The sequence below is a fragment of the Ascaphus truei genome, chromosome 18 (assembly GCF_040206685.1).
Source record: "Ascaphus truei isolate aAscTru1 chromosome 18, aAscTru1.hap1, whole genome shotgun sequence".
Lineage (NCBI taxonomy): Eukaryota > Metazoa > Chordata > Amphibia > Anura > Ascaphidae > Ascaphus > Ascaphus truei.
In genome coordinates, this window is record NC_134500.1 from 23,525,969 (window position 1) to 23,531,968 (window position 6,000).

A 6,000-nucleotide genomic window follows, 5' to 3' on the forward strand; every position below is an offset into this window, starting at 1 on the left:
GCACGTCCTGGACAGCAATGCCGGCTCCCTACCTGTACCGAAGCAACGATAAGTGGGAAAAAGGTAGTGCTTCAATTTAAGTACATTTTCCCTTTACATACATGCTCTGGACCCATTGCGTACGTTAATGCGGGGTATGCCTGTACTGCAAATGTACTTGACCCCCCACCAGCCTTCTAGTGCAAAAATAAATAAAACAGGTTTTGCCAACATCCCTTTCTTGTTGCTTTCTACCTGTTAGCAGCTAGATACACACTAGATACAAACTAGATTTATATTGTGTCATTGAGGGTTATTTATTTATATAGCGCCATAAATGCGCATCACAACTGTAATACACGTGACAATCATATAAATAACAAATAATACAAATAATTCATAATGGTAAGAAGCGCTTCAGATATAAAAGTAACCTTTAGAAAAAGGAGTCCCTTCCCGAAGAGCTTACAATCTAATTGGTAATTAGGAGTAACGTACAGAGACAGTAGGAGGGTGTTCTGGTAAGTGCATCGGCAGGACCAAGGTTTATGTAAGAGGTGTATAGTATTAGCCCTGGAGCTACCCAAATGCTTTGTTCAGGAGGTGTGTTTTAAGGTGGGTCTTAAAGGTGGATAGAGAGGGTGCTAGTCGGATATTGAGGGGAAGGGCATTCCAGAGGTGTGGGGCAGTCAGTGAGAGAGGTTTAAGGCGGGAGAGGGATATAGGCATAAGCGGGGTAGAGAGAAGACATCCTTGAGCAGAACGCAAGAGTCAGGATGGTGTATCGCTGATGCACCAATATAGACTATGGCAGTGAGCTGAGAGCACCGGTACCTTATAACCTACAACAATGAAACTAACAAGGTGTGCTCTGGGATCCAGTGCACTCCCTATAATTAAAATGGTGCATGATTCAGAGGTTAAATCACAACAGAACTCCCACCCCATATATACATGGAATAAATAACCAGCGCTCAAAACACTGTATTAGATGTATTATATGAATACAGGATATGCCAATGTTGCATGTGGGTGAAAAAGGTGACGAAAAAACCCCCACCGTATAGTATATAGCAAATAAAAATATCACTTGTGAGCACATTCACGTCTTTATGTATGTATGTATATGTGTGTATATATATATATATATATATATATATATATATATATATATATATATATCTGTACCATGTTAGCTGAGCTTAATAATCAAAAATGAATAGAACGGTATCGTCTATTCATTTTTGATTATATATATATATAACTAGCTGGTATACCCGGCGTTGCCCGGGCGTGGAAGGGCAGGGGGTATGGAGTGGAAGGGCGGGGGGGGGGGCTTGGAAGGGCGGGGGGGGCGTGGAAGGGCGGGGGGGGAGGGGTGTGGAAGGGCGGGGGGGGAGGGGTGTGGAAGGGCGGGGAGGGCAAAGGGCAGGGGGGCAAAGGGCAGGGGGGGGCAAAGGGCAGGGAGGGGCAGGGGGGGGCAAAGGGCAGGGAGGGGCGGGGGGGCAAAGGGCAGGGAGGGGTGGGGGGGGCAAAGGGCAGGGAGGGGTGGGGGGGGAGCAAAGGGCAGGGAGGGGTGGGGGGGAGCAAAGGGCAGGGAGGGGTGGGGGGAGCAAAGGGCAGGGAGGGGTGGGGGGGGCAAAGGCAGGGAAGAGTGGGGGGGGGCAAAGGGCAGGGAGTGGTGGGGGGGCAAAGGGCAGGGAGTGGTGGGGGGCAAAGGGCAGGGAGGGGTGGTGGGGGGCAAAGGGCAGGGAGGGGTGGTGGGGGGCAAAGGGCAGGGAGGGGTGGGGGGGGGCAAAGGGCAGGGAGGGGTGGGGGGGGCAAAGGGCAGGGAGGGGTGCGGGGGGGCAAAGGGCAGGGAGGGGTGGGGGGGGGGGCAAAGGGCAGGGAGGGGTGGGGGGGGCAAAGGGCAGGAAGGGGTGGGAGGTACAAAGGGCAGGGAGGGGTGGGGGGGGACAAAGGGCAGGGAGGGGCAGGGGGGGCAAAGGGCAGGGAGGGGCGGGTGACGGGGCAAAGGGCAGGGAGGGGCGGGTGACGGGGCAAAGGGCAGGGAGGGGCGGGTGGGGGGGCAAAGGGCAGGGAGGGGCGGGTGGGGGGGCAAAGGGCAGGGAGGGGCAGATGGGGGGCAAAGGGCAGGGGGGGCGGATGGGTGGGCAAAGGGCAGGGAGGGGCGGGTGGGGGGGCAAAGGGCAGGGAGCAGGGGGAGGGAGGGCAGGGGGCAAAGGGCAGGAAGAGGGAGGGCAGGGGGCAAAGGGCAGGGGGAGGGAGGGCAGGGGGCAAAGGGCAGGGGGAGGGAGGGCAGGGGGAAAAGGGCAGGAGGAGGGAGGGCAGGGGCAAGGGGAGAGGGAGGGCAGGGGGCAAGGGCAGGGGGGGCAAAGGGCATTGGGAGGGAGGGCAGGGGGCAAAGGGCATTGGGAGGGAGGGCAGGGGGCAAAGGGCATCGGGAGGGAGGGCAGGGGGCAAAGGGCATTGGGAGGGAGGGCAGGGGGCAAAGGGCATTGGGAGGGAGGGCAGGGGGCAAAGGGCATTGGGAGGGAGGGCAGGGGGCAAAGGGCAGGGGGCAAAGGGCAGGGGGAGGGAGGGCAGGGGGGGCAAAGGGCAGGGGGAGGGAGGGCAGGGGGGGCAAAGGGCAGGGGGAGGGAGGGCAGGGGGGGCAAAGGGCAGGGGGGCAAGGAGGGGGCAAAGGGCAGGGGGAGTCAGGGAGGGACGCGTTAAATAACCCATTCCCCTGCGTTTCCTCACCTTGCACACGGCCGCGCTCCTCTTCCTCTGGGTTCCGGCCGCCCTCCTCCTCCACCTCGGGCTCCTCCGCGGTGAGGCTGAGACGCTCCGGTGAGGAGGTGCTGGGCCTCTCGCGGGGAGAGGCGGAGACAGCCGGAGGAGAGGCGGAGACAGCCGGAGGTGCAGCCGCGGGGACGGGTAGCGGCCTGTGTGAGGGAGAGCCGCGTGCTCTGTGTGTGGGGGGGGGTTAGGGAGAGCGCCGGGTGAGGGAGAGCCGTGTGCTCTGTGTGTGGGTGGGGGGTGGGGGGGTGAGGGAGAGCGCCGGGTGAGGGGAGAGCCGCGTGCTCTGTGTGGGGGGGGGGGGGTTAGGGAGAGCGCCGGGTGAGGGGAGAGCCGCGTGCTCTGTGTGGGGGGGGGGGGGTTAGGGAGAGCGCCGGGTGAGGGAGTGCCGCGTGCTCTGTGTGTGTGGGGGGGGAGGGGGTGAGTGGGGGGGTGAGCGGGGGGGGTGAGGGAGTGGCCTATGGGTGGTGAGAGCCGTGGGGAGGTGAGAGTCCCCCGCTGTGTCCCGGGCACTCGCTCCGCTCCCCTGCTGACTGTAGCGGCGCCGGGGGGGAGGGTGGGGGGAGGAAAAAGCGCGGGAGACCGGGAGACCCGGGGAGAGGAGGAGGTGCGCGGGGTCACGATGAGCGGTGTGTGTGTGTGTGTGTTTTGGCCCGTCACTCCGCCTCAGGCCAATGACAGGTGTGCGTGGGCGGGCGGACCAAGGGACCAATGAGATTGCCGCTAGGGACACAGGCCATGCAGACAAACATACAGTGCTTTCACAAATATATAGTAGATGTAGATGTATGTATGCGAAGTGCCAACATATTCCGCAGTGTGAAACATATTCCTGCAGCACTCAAAAACAGCTGTGACACCAATTGAGGTCAAGCACAAAGCAATTTAACGCAAAAGGGCAAACAAATCCCATAGACAAAGCATATTACACAGGGCACTGTCAAGATGCAGCTACCCAGACAAATACTTCCCCAGGGAGGGGTAAACCCAGGAGGACGGGGGACAAGGAAGACAAACACACTGATCTACACTCTACAAATGTCACAATAAAGTGCAAAAAAAGGTGCTACACACTGCCAAAAGGGCAACAATACAAAAAAAGATAAAAGGAAAACGCAATCCAAAAATCAAGAGGGGCGGCTGCATCTCGGGCCCTCAGCCCTTCTCTGCCCGTTCCCACATAAGGCCTCGGCCATGTTGCTTGCTTGCAGGTGGAGGCACGCTAAGGCGCGCTCCTGCTCAGCACTGAGCCCCTACAGCCGCAATTAGAGTGGCTTTAGTAGGGGCTCGCCTACGCTTCCGCGCGCTTGCGGAAGCGTAGGCCTTAGGGAATTTTAAAATGAGGGCGAACCAGCTCCGTGACGCCACTGGCCCGCCGCCAGCGGGGAGCCTGGCCGAGGCCTACGATTGGTACTTCCTTTCAGGAGGAAAAAAAGGAGTCCTGTAGCTACAATGTAACCTGTGAATACTTTGTTTGTGGTAAGATTCTGTAGAAAAGATCTTAAGATCATCTTAGGCCAGGTCCGCGCTGGCTACTGCACGGACAAGAGCCGCCCCACAATGGGGCCGAGCACGCTGCGCCGACAGAAACTCTTGATCTCAAGAGAATTGAGATCAGGACTCGCGACGGAGCACTAGGCCACGCCCCCGGCGGTTCAGCCAATGAGGGCGAACCTGCAGGGTGACGTCACGGCCACGCCCCCGTCATTTTCCCGTCACGCCCCCCCCCCCCTTGTCTTTCCCCCTGCAGCTCACTGCAGACCAGGGGACTCGGCTGCATGCGCCGCCTGCCTCGCAGACGCGCGTGCAGCGCAGGCAGCGGGGCCGTAGCCTTATCTGCTGCTCTGCAACTCATCACCCCACCATCCAGCATGCAAGAGGAGTGTGGTAACGAGTGACATCAATTACATAAACAGAATGACATAAATACGGGCACACGCAAACAGATACAGAGGGTAATGAGGGCCCTACATAATGAGAGTTTACAATCTGGAGGTTTCCAGTATATAGAAGAACTAGTCCGGTCATTTTTTTCCCATGGGGTTTTAAGCCTCTTGTATTTCAGATTCATGACAAATACTTTTCAATCGACGTCAAAACTCATAATTCAACTGCAGCTCCAGTCTTATCTGCTAGAAACCAGCTGTTTGTAGTATGGGAACATGTCAGCGTTAAAACGCTAAAAGGCATGAAAAATGGCCATTTAAATGTTTGATTTTAATGCCAGCTCTGCTATTATTAGTCCATGGTGGGCATTATATTTTGGCATCGATTTACAGTTGTAATTTCTAAATCATTACACTGAATCTCACGTTTGTTGTTAAAAGGGTCAGTAATACATGAAAAATGTTTGCATGAATTTACATGTAGAACTATAACAGGGGCAATGAGCAAATGCAAAACGGGGACGGGGATGGGATGGCTGAGAGAGCTGGATATTTTGCATGTGTTGTCTGTACATGATTTGCTGACATTGTTTAGACCCGGGGTGGGCAACTCCAATCCTCAAGGGCCACCAACAGGTCAGGTTTTCCGGATATTCCAGCTTCTGCATAGGTGGCTCAAACAGGGGCTCAGTCTTTGACTGATTGAGCCACCTGTGCGGAAGCCAAAATATCCTGAAAACCTGTCCTGTTGGTGGCCCTTGAGAATTGGAGTTGCCCCAGCCCTGGTTTAAAATATATATTTTTTTTATGCACAAAAAGGGGACGTGGTTTATACAATCGCAATAATTTAGCACAATTTAGAGTAAATGTTAGCCAGGTTTATGGACTACTTTCTACCACCATCTATACGGTAGATAAATGTCCAAGTTTAACAAAAATAATCACTTGCCTCCTTGAACTATAGTGTTTGTACGAACATACCCCAAATGGGTTGTTTTAGTCTATTACATTACTTTTCAGTTAAAACTTTTATTTTTTTTTCCATTATTACAAAAAACAAAAAAACAGCTGTCACTTGTAACTGAGCTGTTACATTCGCAGAATGTATCATTAACGAAAAACAAAACGCTAATGTGAATTTTAAATAGTAAAAAGGATTATATTATGTAAAAAAAAGAAACCTATCATGTAAATATTGTACATTGTATATATGTTGTTTGACATGGTACGTTAGACCCAGGGAATATGTAACCACCTGTCTGGTTTCTGTGGGGTTAACTTGATACATGTGTGCCTTGCGCTTATCCCATAGTTAGATGTATCTAAGGGGAGTGGTCAGGAACGCCTACAGCTT